This window comes from Canis lupus, chromosome 11 (genome assembly GCF_048164855.1).
Source record: "Canis lupus baileyi chromosome 11, mCanLup2.hap1, whole genome shotgun sequence".
Lineage (NCBI taxonomy): Eukaryota > Metazoa > Chordata > Mammalia > Carnivora > Canidae > Canis > Canis lupus.
The window spans coordinates 40702498-40720997 of record NC_132848.1 but is presented as its reverse complement, the minus strand read 5'-3'; the positions used below and the strand labels follow the sequence as shown (position 1 = coordinate 40720997).

General features: G+C 44.3%; 1 protein-coding gene and 1 long non-coding RNA gene across 6 annotated transcripts in view; one reads left to right on the top strand and one right to left on the bottom strand.

The window, feature by feature from the left end:
• FHL2 (four and a half LIM domains 2) overlaps window positions 1-3006 on the bottom strand; it is a 67681-nt gene extending 64675 nt beyond the window's left edge. The window contains exon 1 of one of the 2 annotated variants that reach the window (XM_072844381.1): window positions 2835-3006. The gene's annotated coding sequence lies outside the window, so the exon portion shown is untranslated. The remainder of the gene's footprint in view (window positions 1-2834) is intronic. The other variant, XM_072844389.1, reaches the window with a different exon arrangement.
• Window positions 1-17870, top strand: part of LOC140643043 (uncharacterized) — a 42132-nt gene extending 24262 nt beyond the window's left edge. The window contains exons 4-7 of one of the 4 annotated variants that reach the window (XR_012039429.1): window positions 2491-2540; window positions 4669-4806; window positions 9065-9271; window positions 15514-17870. This is a non-coding gene — a long non-coding RNA (uncharacterized lncRNA). Of the gene's footprint in view, window positions 1-2490; window positions 2541-4668; window positions 4807-4981; window positions 9272-15513 lie in introns of those variants that run through there. The other 3 variants (XR_012039430.1, XR_012039428.1, XR_012039427.1) reach the window with 3 other exon arrangements.
• The last annotated feature ends 630 nt before the right edge of the window (window positions 17871-18500 follow it).

The window sequence follows — 18500 nt, the reverse complement described above, 5'->3', positions numbered from 1 at the left end:
TTTCTATTTTTCATCCTTATTTGGTATATTGGAGACTAAATGATAAAAGGCTGATGAATCAGTGATAATGAGGAAGAAATCAGCCAAATAAGCTTTTAGGGGTCATGTAGATCAAGGCACAAGATGGTTGTGTATTTTTACTATTCAGTGGGTTGCATTAGTAGTGTAGAAATTAGCATATTGCTCATTAGCTCCTGCAGGGAGCCTGCTTCTCCCTCTGCCTGTGTCTCTGCCTCTCTGTGTCTCTCGTGAATAAATAAATAAAATCTTAAAAAACCCAACTAGTTATATCCTGATAAAATTGCTTATCTAAAGCTCAATTTATGTTTTTTTTTAAAGTTTCCATCATTCTAATTCCCAATCATTATAAGTATTTGAATATTCTGGCTAAATGAAAGAAATCACACTGTCATATAAAGATAATTAATTTCAAAGAAATAAAGTTTGAATGCTTGGTAAAAGGACATTGATCATAAATTTAACAAAAAGCAGATTACCAAATGACCTGATGATATATTTTTTCTTTTTTTTTTCTTTTTTTATTTATTTTTTTTTATTTTTTTCTTAATTAGAAGTTATAGTTCTCCATATAATTTATTGTTTTCAGATGCATCCTAAAATACATCAATGTGGAGTGGTATATAGTGAGAATTTCCCCCCCTCTTTTTTTTTTTAATTTTATTTATTCATGAGAGACAGAGAGAGAGAGGCAGGGATACAGGCAGAGGGAGAAGCAGGCTCCATGCAAGGAGCCCAATGTGGGACTTGGGATTCTGGGATCACACCATGAGCCAAAGGCAGACGCTCAACCACTGAGCCACCCAGGTGTTCTTTCCTTCCCTCTCTTGTAAAGCTAGTGTTAAATTAGTGGCTCATCTCAAAATCAAAGACTTCTTAGAATCAAGAAATAGGATAAACAATAAATGTAGTAAGACCACACATAATTTTTCATTTTCTTCTCTCTGCTGGTCTGTATTTTCTGGCATATATTTGTACAGTAAGATACAATGAAAGAAAATATAAACACTATGAATATAATTTCACCTCTTTCTTTGGTGGTGTTAAAAACAGGACAACAGGCCCCAAATGGAGTCACTTATATTAAGCTCCACGTCACCAAACACACTTAACCTAAGTACAATTTTGGCCTTTTCCGGTAATGGAATTTTAAAGCAGTCAGAACTCACCTGATGAGCATTAGTTAGGTCATCTGCCTGATACAGCCCTGTCATCCTCTAAAGGAAAGTAACGTTGGAATAAACAGTCCACTTTTTTTTCCGCATGTACCTTCCTAGTTCCTGTTCCTTTCTGTCTGTAAAGGTCTTCAATTTTGTACACACTGCACAGCCCTTTTCTGTCTGCTGGGTGGGATACTGCCCAATTGATGAATCATTGAGTAAAACCAATAAGATCTTTATAATTTATTCGGTTGAAAAAAAATTTTTTTGACGGTGGGGACAGGACAATTTAAACTCAGTTTCTTGGCCATCTATTTTAAATCTGAAGTATTTTAGACACCAGTAGACTATGTAGGTCCCTGTGTTAAGAGCTATCAGATTACAGAGAGAAATATGACGTGGCCTAGCCTCAGGATCTGGAACCAATGGAGAACTCCAGAAGCACTAAGTGGGATGAAGAAATCTAATAGTGCAAAATGCATTCAAAAACAGGCAAGATTGAGTGAGCAGTCAGGGAATATTTTAGGGGAAACTATGCAACTCTTCATGAAGGTTATACATTGAAGCATTTTCTTAATATCAGAAAAGGCCTCGAAAATGTAATTGTGTGAGTTGAGTAGCTGGCTACTGCTTTAAAGACAAAAACTCTCCTAAGATTGGATGGATCTCAAAATGTAATAGGTTTGATTACAGCACATCATGTTATAAACCTAGCAATAAAACAAAATTCAAATAGCATTCCTCAAGAAACAAATAAATAAAATAAAACCAGAACAAACCTATATAGAGCAAGTCCATGATAAAATAACATCAGCCAATAACGCAAGTGTTAATACTATCTTTTGACCTCAGAATTATTTTTAAAAAATGGCCTGGTAATATCTCTTTTTATTAGATTAGACCTGATAAGGTGCCTTGCATGGAGTATGACTAGAGGATGTTAACATGTATGACACCTATTATCAGAATATGCCATCTTATCAGTGTTAACATTATTACACAATTGGCCCAAGCATTACTCAATACTGTGCATTTGCTCACATCCTGCTCTAGAAATTAGTAAATTAGTAAAATGTGAATGCATTTCCTTTAAGCACACAACAGCTATCTGTACTTTGGAACCGTCAGCCGTAACAAGTCATCTTGTATAAACATACTTTCCCAGCCTAATCAGACTCCTCAGTAATTTGCCTCCTCACCCCAGGCCATCCGGAAATTCTGTCAAGGAGAAAAAGCTCCAGGGCACTGTGGTTTCCCCCCTCCCAATGTTTATTTTATACTTTTTTTTTTTTCTTTTTTCTTTTACAAAAAGCTTCCTGGTGTTCAAAACTCCGTGTAGTTCCTGTTTCCCCGTCTGAGAGGGTAAGATGAACGGAGGGTTCCCTCCGTGTTCTTTCTACTCCCGGAGGCACCTGCCGTGGGTTTGGAGCAGCGGCCAGGGCCAGGTTCTGTTCCTTCCCCACAGCCCCGCAGCCCCGGGCAGGAGCTGGCTGCAGGCGGGGGCCCGCTGCCAGGCCACTGGGGCTGGGTTTGGGGTCTGCAGGTGCACAGTGCCAGAGAGCTCCCTCCCGGGGCAGGAGGCCGCACAGCTGGCAGCGAAGCCTGGGAGGACACAGGGCACAGGGAAGGAAGGGGCCCCGGGAGGAGGAAGCTTACCTGTCCTGTCGTCTGCCCTCGGCGAGCCCAGGGGCCAGCGGGGAGGCAGGGCCCACGCTCGTGGGCTGCTCCTGCAACTGTGTGTGCAGCTGCTGGCCAGCTGCCGCCTCGTGTCAGCAGGGCTATAAATAAGGTGCTGTCCAGAGCCGAGAGATAAGAACCCAGCCCCTCGCTCCCGCGAGCCTTTTAAGGTATCCAAATTAAAGGAGCCTCGGCCCCCAGATGGGAAGGGGTGCCAGCTCCCCATTTGGCCTGCCCACCTCAAGGACACCCTGGGCCTTGCACACAGTCCAGCAACCCAAGGAGGAGTGAGAGGGGAAAGCCGAGCGCTGGGAGGGATCTCGCTTGGTCAGACAAGTGGTGGAGTCCCTGGGGGGCTGCAGGGGCTCGGATGCTGGGAGACCCCCCCACCCCGAGATCAGGGCCGGCGCTGTGGTACAGAAGGGGGAGGAAAGTCATCCAGGCCACACAGTGCCCTGGGGTGTGCTGTGGGTTGTCAGCGCTGCCTCTTGCTAGGAGCACACGGACCCTCTTCCCTGGCTTCAGGGGTATTGGTTTGGGTGAAAAAGATTCTAGGGGAGATTCTAAGGGATCGGCTTCATACTGGGCACGTGGGAGGCCGGGAATGCAGTCTACTTATAAAGGCCCTCTCTCCCCATTCCCACCCCCCACTCATGCATGATTGGGGGGATTCTTGGGCCACAAATCATTTTCTTTATAGAACTAATGCAGAAATCTTATGGAGCTTTTTTATTTTTATGTTTTAAGATTTTATTTATTTATTCATGAGAGACACAGAAAGAGAGGCAGAGACACAAGCAGAGGGAGAAGCAGGCTCCCTGCAGGGAGCCCAATGTGGGACTCAGTCTGGGATCCCAGGATCATGCCCTGAGCCAAAGGCACCCAACCACTGAGCCACCCAGGGCTTTTAAAAAAACCATATGCTAGAAGAGGTCAGAGAGGACTAATCTGGGGTAGCAATAATTCCTGATTCACCCCTAAATTTCTTAATTCTGGGAGGCTTTTCAGCCATGGCTGGGGTCAGGTGAAGGACAACTGAGGTCAGCTGTTTGGCAGCAGCTGTCTGCCATATGACAGACATTCCACATCTGGGAATTTATCCTAAGGAAAGGATCGTGGATGTCAGCAGAGATACAGCTCCAGGGACATTTCTTGCAGGTTTTTTAATAATTGGGGAAAGTTGGAAACAACCAAAATGACTAACAACCGAGACTGGTAAAATGAGGAATAGTATAGCCATGAAGGAAACACTGCAACCTTTGGAAATGTCATAGAAGAATATTTAATAACATAGAAACAATATGATGACATGTTGGTAGTGAAAATGCAGGTCACTTTAAGGGAAACTTGGTGTATGTGCGAGAAGTTACTATTGCACATATGCTGAAAGGATAGGCATCCAATGAGGAAATGTGCTTATAGCAGGGTGATAAGATTATGGCTGATGTTTTTTCCTTGGCTTATATGACATCTCTAAAATGTACACAATGATCTTTTATTGCTTTTATAATAAAAACATTGATTTCACTTAAAACTTAAGTTTCTGGGGGCGCCTGGGTGACTCTGATTGAGCATCTGTCTTTGGCTCAGGTCATGATCCCAGGCTCCTGGGATAGAGCCCACATCGGGCTCCTGCAGGGACCCTACTTCTCCCTCTGCCTGTGTCTCTACTTCTCTCTCTCTCTGTGTCTCTCATGAATAAATAAATTTTTAAAATCTTTAAAAAAAATAATAAATAAATAAAACTTAAGTTTCTGAAAATCAGAAGAGAGTTTTCTGTATTTCTGCATTAATGGTCCCAAATTTGTTTTAGGATCACAGAATTCCTTGGGGTCTCTTCACTTTAGAAAGACCTATGTTGGAGTCAGCAGCCTTTTTTTTTTTCATGCCAATACCAGCAATATGACGTAGAATGCTAATAGAGTCCCTGAATGCCCCTGTCAAGGCAAAGGTAAGTCAGGAAGAGAGAAAAAAAAACTGCATAGAGAGAAAGAGGAGTCCAAAACAAAGAAAATTTATGTACTAGAGGCAACAGAAAATGCCTATACACTCAGATCGCCTTTATCTAACCTAACATATCCTAATTTATACTCTGGCCAGGACATAACAAAGGCTCTATGTGTCCTGAAGATGCCTTCCTTTTTGATTATATTTGACTTGGGCAATGATCTCCACCCCTGACCATGTGATAGGGAAGCACCCACCACTGAGATGTGTAATTGGAAGAGGGGCTCCCCTCCCACTGGACTCCCAGGGTTACAGGTACAGAAAGACCCTAATGCTCTAATGGCTTCTCTTCCACGTGTAAACAGTAGAGGGGGGTCCCCTCCATGAATAGGACCTGGTGGATAGCCCGCAGTGGGGTAATCTCAAAGCTTTTGTGTTGAGTTGCTGTTCCAGGAATAGGCTCTGTATCACACACCACCCAGGGACAGAGCCTGGAGTCTGAGGCTGAGCAATGCTCTGGACTCTTCTTTGGATCTTTAGGTGCCAAAACTTTTCTTGGATGGTCTCCCTAAAGCCTCATCTGTGTTAGCTCTAACCAGATCTCAGCTGGCATGTGTCCTGCAGACATCTGGTGAGAAGGGTAGCTTCACCTCGGGTCAGCCCCTGTATGGGGCACAGGTTCCCTACACAGGGGAAGAGGCCAGTGCAGGAAGGGCTGGAGGGGCCTCCTCTTGGAGAAAGCCGCGCCTGGGGCAAGGCACGGGAGTCAAGGCTGGTGTATGGGCTCAGCAGCCCAGGGGCTCTCCCTTGAACTCCAGTGAGAGCTGTTGGAAGCATCCCCTGTGCTGTTCTCCCTCCTCCGCGCTGACTCACTACCCCCGCTTCAGAGGGGCACGCTGCAGGCACACAGCCTTGGGGTGGGTGGGACATGACGCACCATGCCTGCTGACAGTCACCCCCGGAGCAGGCATGTGTGGGAGGGAACAGCATCTGCTTTGGGGGCTGTGACCCACAATCCGGGCTGTGGTCAGGACTAGATGTGACATGCCGTATGGGATGTGGATGTGGCACTGGCTTCTCTTCCACAATATCACAGAGAAAAGGCTGACAAGTTTTCTTGAACCTGTTTCCCAAGGGACATGTAGGTCTGGAACAGACATTTCAATTCAATTCAGCAAATAGGCATTGAGTTGACCCCAGAACCCAGAAACTGGTAGGCACAGGATAGCAAGAAGACGGAGACCCCCAGATAACCTGTGAGCTCTAGGAGCTTGTCCCTGGCCACCAGCCTTGTTGAGGGCACCCCACCAGTGCCGGCATCTCAGCTCCCAGGCCCATCACAAGGCTTTTGCCCACGGGGTCATGAAATCTCATTCATCCATCAGTATTATTCATTTAAAAAAAATTCGCTGAGGTTCTTTCATGTTGCAAACACCATGGCTAGATCCTGGAGCCTCAGCTCTGAACAAAATAGAAGAACCTCACGTCGAGGAGCTGACAGTCTGTGTGTTGTACTCACAACATTGTGCGAGCCTAAGCCCCTGACCTTGAATCTGGAGCATCTTGCCCTCCCTGTCACTGTAGATGCCATTTACTATTGCTGCCTCACAGTCATCACTGTCACCAGTGCTTCTTGCTTTGCTTTGGACAAGCTTAATCTCTCTGTGAAGCTGATTCTGCTACTCTTGGCACCTACCACCCTCCCTGGGATGGGAAGGCACAGGGAGTCTCTGCACCTGCCCCTAGCCTGAGGGAGCTAGTCTCTTTCACCCCACACAGATTTTTTCCCCTGTTGGATTAGTAGATTCTGTGACAGAGGAAGATGAGCTACTCAGGGAGCCAGAGAAGGACGAGTAGATCAGGAGTAGATCAGCTCTGAGTGCTGAGGCCAGAAATCTGGAGAGAACAGTTTCCAGAAGGAAGATAGAACAGAATCAACTCTTGTAGGCTGGGAAGAGCAAGGGGGAAGCGGAGCCTGTTTTTCTGTACTGAGAAGTCCTCAGACGCAGAGGCAGCGTGTGTCCGGGTGCACCAGACGGTGCTTTATGACATGTGCTGCCTCCGCAGTGTTTATCCACAGAAGCTGAGACGACGAGCCTGATACTTGCTTCCGTGTCCTTGTTTTCAAATGAATACCTTTTGTGATCTAACTACTCCATTTGCTATCACAGAAATCTCTACATAAACATTCCCTCTGCACTTCCCCGAGTCATAAACAGGCAAGAAGGGCTGAAGAAATGTCCCATAGTGTAAATATGTCTGCAAACAGCTCTGGAAAGTTTCAACCTGTAAAATAGCATCACCATTTGTTGGTGTGATAGACTCCAGGCCTGTCTTCTTTTTTGAACTTGACTTACACTGAATGAGTTTGGGTGTTGAAAGAAACCAAGTTATCCAGTCAGGAAGCTAACTCCGTAATGACCGGGGTCTCAGGGTCCTGTTAGCTAGCACATGTGCAAGAAGAAAGCACGTGGGGGCCCTAGAACCAGCCTGAGTTTTCCTCAGCTAAGATCCCCTGGATCCAACACATCACTCTGCTTCAAGACACATGACAAAAATACACAAAAAATGCAGCATAACAGTATGCCAGCAGGTTGGCATTGCCCCTGCCTTTCAGTTTCTTTCTCTCCCTCAAATTCCTATCAGATCTGCTCTTGGAATCTTTATTCCATGGTTCACATTGTTAGTAACAGCTTGGTGACTCTGCCTAAAGTAACTTGTGCTCCATAGGAATCAACATTTTCGATCGAAGGGACAAAACTTTAACCAGTGACATGTCGAGCCTTCCTTCGAAGTAGATGGAAGGAGAATTTGGGTACCTCCCTAGCCCCTGCATCCACACAAGAAGCCACTCCCAGATGTGTTCCATCTGTTGCTGCAGATAATGGGCTATAATCTGGTCAGCAAGCCTATAATTCTAGAACCATTTACAAGTACCATGTGGTGGAACCATTGGAAAAACCTTACCCTCCTTGTCCCACCCCCAGAGGGGTAATGCCAAGGGACATCTTCTGTTGGTCCTCTCACCCTTTGCTCCGTGCCCAGGTGGCTGATGTGGACAAGCATCAAAGGGTTTCTTTGTTCTATGGCTTTTGCTTGGGGTTAGCCAATAGAAGGAATCAGCAAGAGATCAGAAGACAGGACAGTGAAGCCAGGTCCTTGGTGCTTGGATCTTCTCTGTAGGGAGGCTGCAGGTTAGTGGTCTCCCTCTGGGCAAGGCCATAGCACCAGTTAGGGCCCCCTCTCTGGGCTCTAGTAGCAGTTCCTTCTCCTTGACCTAAAGATGAAGGGCATAATGACTTCCTAAAGTTGCCAGCTCCAGGGTTCTGTACGTCCCTCATTGGTTCTCTAAGTGCTGCTCATACTTTTGTAAATAATTCTCTTGTTAAGACTTTCCTCCAATTACCTGGGTTGGGGTAGCATCTCTGTCCTGCCCAGGCTCTGACTAAGGACAAAGGTCTTTGGAAGCCTTTAAAGTCAGAGAATTGCTTCCATATTCCACCCTTAGCCCTCACCCAACACCCAACGGAGCCGTGAATGAAAAGGAGGGGTGTCGGTTCTCTGAGGGGTAGGGAACCTCTGTGCTGCTGCCACCAATGTGGCCGAGAGATTGCCTTGGATGATGGGATGGTCACATGCCCTCTAGATTCTGGTGTCACGAGGGTCAGAAGACAACCCTGTAATGCCAGGGGAGGAACTTTCTTCCATGCTGGTGACAGTGGGTACCCAGCATCCTAATGAAGCTGTTTTTAGGGGAGTTCAAGCAATATTTCCTGTAACCTGCCTTTCTAGACTGAGATACACACATGCTTTAATAACAACACACCTGCCATTTATTGAGCCCTTATGATGTGTGAGACCCTGTCTGGGGCGGGGAGATGACAGCTGGCATGTGATAGAAACAAGGCAGGTAACACATGGCCTTGAAACCCACATCTACTGATTGCAAATGCCATGCTGTCTGTCCCTTTCTCTCGGTGGACATGTGGAACAGACATAATTTTTGTGGTAAACTACTCTTTGGGAAAGCTTGGGGTTAATGTTCAATGTTATTATTATACAGTTATTCTGCTCTGTTTATTCTTCTTCCTACCGAGGCAGAGGTGGGGACCTCGAAGCTATGGGAGTCTGAGAGTCTGGAGGCAGATCCAGCTTGTCCCCAAAGACAGGGGCTTCCGAGAGCTGGAGGCTGGCCAGGTCACAGGCACTACACAAGTTGCTGGAAATGTTCTGTTTTCTTGAGCGCCGGTGCTTTCCTCCAGGCACTGACATCCTAACGCCTGATGAGTGGGCGGAAGAGGCAGAGGGGAGACACAACAGACCGTCAGCCAACCTGCCCTTCCGAGGATGGACACCTCCCACCACTGAGCAAGGCTATGCTTCAGAGGCGCTCACTCGTAAAAATGGAAACTAAACAGCACGAAGGAAGTGAGGAAGAGAATCATTTCTCTTGTTTCCCACACCATCAGGTGAGAGGCCTTCCTCGTTCCTTTCCCAGGTGACTCAGGTGCTATTAGTGTATTAATGCAGCCCGTCACCCTATCTGCGCCCAGCTCTCCCAGCCTAGATCCACTGACTTGGGCCTGATTTCCTTAGGATCCAAGGTAATGTCACCTATTTCCAAAGACCCAAGTGTCCAACCAATTGTAAAGCAAGACTGTTTTATGAGTCACTCATAGCGTGATGACCCTCATGATGCTTTGACTCATATTGACTCATATTGGACTTCCAAAGGTTATTTTGAAATGTACCCAATGCTCTGACTTATGGGTAAAGTTCCGCAGGGAAAACCACATGGTAAATATGTATTTTTTATCTTAATTTTTAATGTAGTAAAATATACATAACATGAAATTTATTTACCATTTTAACCATTTTAAATGTGGACAATTCTCACAATGTTGTGCAAGCATCACCACCATTTACCTCTGGAACTTTTGGCCTTTCCAAACTGAAACTCTGTGCCTGCAGAGTAGTGACCCCACTCCCACCCCGTGCTCCCGTCTGCCGACCCTGGCCACTACTGTTCTTTCCGTCTCTGAATTTGAAGACACTTGGGACCTTATGCAAACAGAATACTATAGGATTTGTTCTCTTGTGACAGCCTAGAAGGAAGAAAGGGTTTTTTTCTCCTTTATATCTTCACAACACTTCACTTTGACACCAAATGTGTGGGGTTTTCTTCACACCAACCAGTTCTCCAATTCTCTGGGACACCAACAATTGTGACAACTGCCCCGCAATCCAATTCAGTTCTGACACTGTACACCTGGAGTTAATGCCAGATCCCATAGGTTAAGGGCTCATTCCCACCAGACTGTCCTTATGTAAGATGCCAATCACTAGGCTGGGCCTTCCTTCTGACTTCCAACCAATAGGCTATAAATCAGATTCCTATGCACTTCTCCTTGGGCCCTACAATTTGCTAGAATAGCTCACAGAACTCAAGAAAACACTTTATGTTCACACTTTTCTTATAAAGGATTCAACTCAGGAACAGCCAGATGGGAGAGATGCATAGGGCAGAGTATATGGCAAGGGGCACAGATCTTCATGTGCTCCTGCTCCAGGGGCATCACCCTCCAAGTACCTCCATGTGTACCTCAACCCAGAAGCTCTCCGAACTGCAACCTTTTGGGACTTTTCTGGAGGCTTTGTTATGTAAACACAACTGATTAAATCACTGACCATAGGGACTTAGGTCCAGACTCCTTCTCTCCTCCTTAGAGGTTGGGGATTGGGGCTAAACCCATGGTGGGTTCCCCTGGCAACCAGTTCCCCTCCATCAGCCTTAGGGACTTTCCAAAAGCCACCTCTTCAACTTGAATTCAGGTGTGGTTGAAAGGGGTGGTTATGAATAACAGAAGATGCTTCAGAGGAGCTATTTCAGGAACTGAGGATGAAAACCAATTATAACAAAAGATGCTCCTTTTGCCCTTAGAAATTCCAAGGGTTTTAGGAAACAAAGAGCTGGGGACAAACACACTGGCTTATTTTGTGTAGCATAATGTCTTCAAGGTTCATCTTTGTCCTTCTCCTTCTTAAGGCTGAATAATATTTCATTGTATGCGCAGAGGACTTTTTGTTTACCCACTCACTGGTGGATGGATACTTGGGTGGACACTTGGTTGGACACTTGGCTGGCACAAAGTAAATATTTGCTTTCTTCATTAAGTCATCTCATACTTTATTTATTTATTTATTTATTTGTTTGTTTGTTTATTTGTTTATTTGTTTATTTAAGAAGGAGAGGGGGAGGGAGAATCTCAAGCAGACTCCCTGCTGAGCATGGAACCCGCTGTGGAGCCTTATCTTAGGGTCCTGAGATTGTGACCTGAGCTGAAACCAAGAGGCAGGTGCTTAACTGAGCCACTCAGGCGCTCTGATCTCATAGGCTTTAGAATAAGCATGTCTCAATATAATTTAAGAATCGGAGGAGGGGATCCCTGGGTGGCGCAGCGCTTTAGCACCTGCCTTTGGCTCAGGGCGCGATTCTGGAGACCCGGGATCGAATCCCACGTCGGGCATCCCGGTGCATGGAGCCTGCTTCTCCCTCTGCTTCTCCCTCTGCTTATGTCTCTGCCTCTGTGTGTGTGTGTGTGTGTGTGATTATCGTAAATTAAAAAAAAAAAAAAAATGCTAGCTTTAAAAAAAAAAAGAATCGGAGGAGGTCAGGCCTTTGTAGCTCAGTTAGGACAAATGTCAGAAGAGCTAGTGTTTCCTGAATATTTCTCAACTTTAAAATCTCCAAGACCAGTCAGGGGACCTAAACCAGTTTGTTGACAGATCTACCGTGAGGGGAATTATCTCTGAGACCTGGCCTAGGTAAGCACTCCGTAAGGGGAGAGGAGACGAGTTTTTCAGTCCCACAGACACGGAGGGTTGAAACCTAGCGGGCCCAGTGGCAGCGCCCGGGAGGAGCACTGGCCACGCTCCGGGAGCTTGCAGGGGCCCCAGGGCCACAGCCGGGCAGAGTGGGGAGGCTGGATGCCCCAGGCCCGCTCCTCACCCTGCGCCCCCCGCCCTGCTCTGCAGCACCAGGGCCACGATGCTCTCGCTCGCTCTGCAGGGGCCTTTCCAGGCTCTGCGGAGGGGCTTCCAGGGCTGGGCTGGGGCTGGGGGAGCCGGCTGCGGGAAGGGAGGGCGGGCACGTCTCCCCTTTGCCTATGGCAGGTCTCAGGCAGCAGCTGCGTCTCTTGCTCCGTGTCCCCGGGTCCCCTGGGGTCCCCTGGGGTCCCCAGCCCCTGAGTGCTGCCTCCCACTGAGGCCCACGGAGGCCTCCTCCTCCTCGTCCTTCAGTCGCTGCTGCTCCGGCGCCCTCTGCATTACATTCCCTCTGCTGAAATTACTTAATGTAGATTCTGTTTTCCTAGTTAGACCTTTTAAACTGTTTTTAGGAGGACACAGATTTTATGCTAACTGAAGTCTCATTATATACAAATGTCTGGATAAATTAACTAAAAATGTATCCCAGTCCTCTGAGCTGACCTAATTTATCTTTTCTTGTTTAAGTGAGCTCCCCGCCCTCCAAGAGCAGGAGAGAGAGGCTTCCAGAAGGCCAGTTCCTCCCTTAGCCCTAATCAGCGACTAGTATGTTGCAGGCAGGATTAGCTAAACGTTATCTCAAATGAGGGAGGAACCGGCAGGTGGGACCACAATGTGCTGAGCGCAAGCTAATGTCCAGATACAATCTGGATGGAGCAAGAGTATGTTTAATTGAAAAAGGCTACTCAGGTGGTTCTGGTGAATTTTTGCTTCCACATCTGACTTCTCCACCTGATAACTACTCTCAAAGGCATTTAAAACAATCCCCGCGGGATCCCTGGGTGGCACAGCGGTTTAGCGCCTGCCTTTGGCCCAGGGCGCGATCCTGGAGACCCGGGATCGAATCCCACGTCGGGCTCCTGGTGCATGGAGCCTGCTTCTCCCTATGTCTCTGCCTCTCTCTCTCTCTCTCTCTCTCTGTGTGACTATCATGAAAAAAAAAATCCCTGCTTTAGAAACAACTCGAGAGCAGAATTCCTTGTGTTCCTTTATCTTGACCTGCCATAGGTACATTATTAAAGCCTTACTCCATCTAACAGTAATGTACTTTGAGAGTTTTGTTCCTTTGGTCATTCATTCATTCATTCATTCCTTGAAGGCATTCTGTTCAGATTGCCTTGTAAGTAAGTGCAAGGAGCTACGTTATGACCACCCTCAGTATTCATTTCACACAGTGGCTTCTCCTTAGTTTATAAAACCTCTGTTTTTTGCCACATTAAGGAGACAGTTCCAGATGAAATCCATGTCTAGTGGTTTGTTCCTGACCTCCTCTGATTGACTTTTGACCACCTCGTTTTATCTTTATTCACTCTTTAGTTTCGGTGGAGTACAATTAAAAGTTGAGTCTGGTACTGTTTGGAAACTATTATCTCATGTAGCTGAAACTGTTAACGAAGAAACAGACAGCTTGAAGCTAGCAGCTTTAGTCTCAGGAGGGCTAACCTTTCAGACTGTCGTCACGGATATTAGCTTGTGCTCAGCACATTTGCACAGTTCAAGACATGTGGACCCAAGTGAGGAAGAAGTCTTGGCAGCACAACTCAACAGCTGTCGCTGTGATAACTGGTGTTTATTTTCTGTGACCATGTCGGAGTCACTCTTGGCACCTGTGACCCCAGGCTCTGGCACCAGCCCGGCCAAGTGCTGATGGCGAGCTTCTAGAACTATGGCAAGAGGAATAGGTTTATTTTGATCTGCTTAGCACTATGAAGAGAATTTACGAACCGGAGCAGAGATTGGTTCAAGAAGCAAAGAATAGAATGGGTGGTGAGGTACCGAGTAAAGCAGAATTTCTGAATTTGGAAGCTGGATGTCCAATTAATTGTCAGGTGCTAAAACTCATCCAGTGGATTCTTCATACTATTGAGATAAGGGAAAACATGAGAAATTGAGACTGTAAAATAAAACATTGAGTGGCCGAAAATACCATATCCAGAGGTTGAAAGGTAAGCACAAAATGAGGAAATATTTACAATTGATATGATAAAGTATTAATGTCCTTAAAATAGATTTTGTATAGATTAGTATAATAAAGGTTAACAATCCAATAGAGAGCAGATCAACTTCATAAGGTTGGTAACTGACCACGCAACAACAAAGGAAGAGCCGATGGCATTATTAAAATGTGCCTGACCTCACTCGTCATAAAAGAAATGCAAATACAACTACAATTGAGACGGCACATTTTTCTATCAGAATGGGAAAAAATCCAAAGTTGGCATTACTCTGGGTGCCTGACTGGCTCAGTCAGTAGAGCATGCAACTCTTAATGTCAGGGTTGTGAGTTCGAGCCCTATGTTGGGCATATTTTTCTTAAAAATAAAATCTTTTTAAAAAAATGTTGGCATTACTCAACATCTATGGCACCACAATGAAATGACAACCTCTCCACATTGTGTGTGGGAGTATAAATCAGGTCAGAGTTTTGGAAAGCAGTTTAACAATGTTAACATTTAACACAAGCATGCCATTTGATGTAGATACTCCTTTTCTAGAACTGTGTTCTAAGGAGATGTTTGATAATTTTGAAAAGATTTAGATGCAAGGATTTTCATCATAGGCTTACCCACAGTATAAAAAATGGAACAACCTAAAAGCTCATCTAGAGTTTTACCAAAATGAGTTACTACACATTAACAATATAATACCTTGAACACAATTCAGTTCTTAAGATGAAATAGAGCTATGTATATTGACTGACCAAAATATCTACAACATATGTTAAGTAAAAGAAAGCATATTATAAAATAGCATGAAAAGCATGATTCTGATATGAGATAGCGCATTATGTGCTGTGTGTTTACACATGTCCAGTGGAGATAGCTGTCCAGAGATGGGTCCAGTACAATGTGAACATTAAATCCAGTGGGTTTTCTGTAACGGATGGAAAATTGGGTAGTTTTTAATTTTATGCTTTATACTTTCCTGCATTATGATTTTTCATAAAGAGCACATATGATTTTTGACCAGAAAAAAAGGAAAATTATTTTAATAAAATAAATCCTCTTAGAGATTCAGTGGCTGAACTAGAACATAAACTGTACTTCCTGGATTCTCTGTCCAATCTTTCCCTCACATTCTTGTGCTGCTGCTTTACCTTCCATCAATAATCCAAAATCTTAGGTCCTGCCTCTGAGTGGTTAGTATGGTGGGTGACAAGGGATGGTACACCAGAAACTTCTGGGGCTCCCATACTGAAAAATAGGATGGTTGCCGGGGTCCCTCTCCATCAGTTTGTGGAAAACTTCCCATCCTCTTCCGAACACGGCCATGTCAACAATGACGACAATGACAAAAGGCATGTGCCATCCAAGTGTACACATCATTCATTTCCAGCTCAAAACTCTGTTTTCACAGAAGTAGCAAGCTAATACGGGAGGGTGTGGCCATCTTCCTCGACATCAGCCAAAAAACTGGTTACAATCATGTTGCCCAGCATCCAGTTTTCCCTTAATGATCCATGTTCAAGCTTCCAGATGCCCGTATTTTAAAAACTCAATCTTTTTTCTTTTTTTTAAGATTTTGTTTATTTATTCATGAGAGACACACAGAGAGAGAGGCAGAGACACAGGAAGAGGGTGTAGAAGCAGGCTCCACACAGGAGCCCGATGTGGGACTCAATCCCGGAACTCCAGGATCACATCCTTTTTTTTTTTTTTTTTTTCAGGATCACATCCTGAGCCGAAGGCAGATACTCAACTGCTGAGCCACCCAGGTGTCCCAAAACTCAATCTTTTTTTAATGACTTTTATCTCTCTTGATGAAAATTCTCAATTGTTATATTCTGCTTCATGTGGCAACCTTGCCGTGTCTGATTCCAGTTCTAAGGAGCCTTTTTTGAATTGTAGCAGCTTCAATTCCCAAAGACAGAATTCACCACCATTTGTGTGGGAGTGATGCTCAAAGAATTGCACAGCTAACGGTAATGGCTGCTCAACTAAGATAGGAGTGTGTCCAGAGGCTCCTGCCATGCTAGATGCTGGGTCCCCAGGTGACTGGATAATGTGGCAGTCAGGAGGTTCCTGGGGAGCACCTAGGCTTCTGAAGGCAGTAGGGGACACTTGGGGAACTAGAAAAGTTGCTGCCACCAATGGATAAGGAATTTCAATATTTGAACACCCAGGTGGTATGCCTTGATTTTGTGTTTGGATGCTGTTTTCTCTCTTCCTGTCATAATTGTACTGTCACCAAGCTGCATTTCAATAATGACAACTTTTTTTAAATTTTATTTATCTGAGAGAGAGACGAGAGAGGGAGAGAGAGAAGGCAAGAGCATGAGTGAGAGGGGCAGAGGAAGACAGGGAGAGAGAATCCCAAGCAGACACTCCGCCAGAGAGTCTGATGTGGGGCTCAATCATAAGATCAGGACCTGAGCTAAAACAAAGAGTCAGATGATTAATCAACTGCTCCACCTAGGCACCCTGAAAACTATATTTCTAATTCAGATTTCTCACTGAGTACTCCATGGAGGATCTAGTCAAATAGAACCAGTATTTCAGAGAGTGTGGGTCAAATGGGTCCCAGCAACTTGGATCATTAATTGCAAACTTGAAACCACTCCTCTAATTATAGTCACTAATCTAAACACACAATATATTTGTTTCAAGTTCTGACACACAAAAACCTATTAAAGACAATTGAATCTATGATCCATCCCTGGAACTGTGCGTCATCTGATCTCCAACAACCCCAAAGATTATGGATTGAATAAAGAAGTTTCTATTAAGAAATGTATGTCTTGATTTGTTCAGCGTATGATTCCATGTCAGTTTCTAGTTTTGCTCATTTCTTTTTAAAATTTTGAACCTACACTTCATCTTCGCCCCCAGCTTTATTGAGATATAATTGATATATATACATTGTGTAAGTTTAAGGTATACAACGTGATGATTTGATATACTACAAAATGATGACCATGTTAAGATCAGTTACCCATCCATCACTTCAAAAATTGCCTTTTTTGTGTGTGGTAAGAATACCTACAATCCATTCTATTAGCAGTTTTCAAATATAAAATATAGTATTGTTAACTATAGTTGCCCTGTTGGATATTAGATCCCCAGAACTTATTCATCTTATGACAGGAAGTTTGTACCCTTTGACCAGAATCCCCCCATTTCCCCCACTTCCAGCCCCTGTCAACCACCAATTTATCTACTCTTGTTTCTATGAGTTTAGCTTTTTTAGATTTCACTTATAAGTGAGATCATACAGTATTTGTCTTTTTTGGTCTGACCCATTCCGTTTAGCATAATGCCCTCAGGGTCATTTGTGCTGATTTTCTTTATCCATTCATTCATCGATGGACAAATCAAAGTTAGATTGTTTCCATATGTTGGCTATTGTGAATAATGCTTCAACGAACATGGCGGTGCAGATATCAATTTGAGATAGTGATTTCATTTCCTTGGGATACATATCCATAAATGAGATCATTGAATTGTCTAGAAGCTTTGGTTTTAGTTTAGTTTAGTTTTTTTCTTTTAACGATTTATTTATTTATTTGAGAGAGAGAAAGAGAGCAAGCATGAGTCAGGGGAGGGGCAGAAGGAGAAAATCTTCAAGCAGACTCCCTGATGTGCATGGAGCCCACACGGGCCTCAGTCTCATGACATATGAGATCGTAACCTGAGCAGAAACCAAGAATCTGATGTTTAGCAAAATGAGCCACCCAGGCACCCCTCTACTTTTAGTTTTTTGAGGAACTTCCATACTGTTTTCCACAGTGCTACACCAGTTTGCATTCCCCCCAATGTGTAAGAGGGTTCTCCTTTCTTCACATTCTCACCAACATTCGTTATTTCTTTTCTTTTTGATAATGCTACTCTAGCTGATGTGATCTCTCACTGTAGTTTGGGTTTGCATTTCCCTAATGATTAAAGATGTTGAGCAGCTAGTCATGTAGCTGTTGGTCATTTTTATGTTGTCTTTATATTCGTGTACATTTGTATGTATGTCTTCTCTGGAAAAATGTCTATTCAGTTCCTTGTCCATTTTAAAATCAGATTATTTGTTTTCTTGCTATTGAGTTGTATGAATTCCTTATATATTTAGGATATTAACTCCTTATCAGATATATGACTTACAAATATTTTCTCCCATTCCCCAGGTTGCCTTTTCATTTTGTTGATGGTATCCTTTGTTGTATGGGAGCCTTTTAGTTAAAAAAAAAAAAAAAAATCCCATAACCAATGTCAAATAGTTTTTTTTCCTGTGTTTTTTTCTAAGAGTTTTATAGTTTTAGGTCTTTAGTTTTTTTTTTTTTTTTTTTTTAAGATTTACTTATTAATATGACAGAAAGAGAGAGAGAAAGCATGCACATGAGAGTGGGGGGATGGGCAGAGGCAGAGACTCTCAAGCAGACTCCCCACTGAGCGTGAAGCCCAATGCAGGGCTGGATCCCATGACCCATACGATGATGACCTGAGCCCAAACCAAGAGTCTGGTGCCTAAATGACTGAACCACCCAGGAACCCATCAAGTCTTACTTCTAAGTCTTGAAGCTATTATAATTTTTGTGAGTGTCAGATAGGGGTCCACTTTCATTCTTCTGCATGAGCATATCCAGTTCTCCCAGCACCATTTATTGAAGAGACTACCCTTCCTCCATTGAGTGTTCTTAGATCCCTTATCAAATATGAGCTGACTGTATAT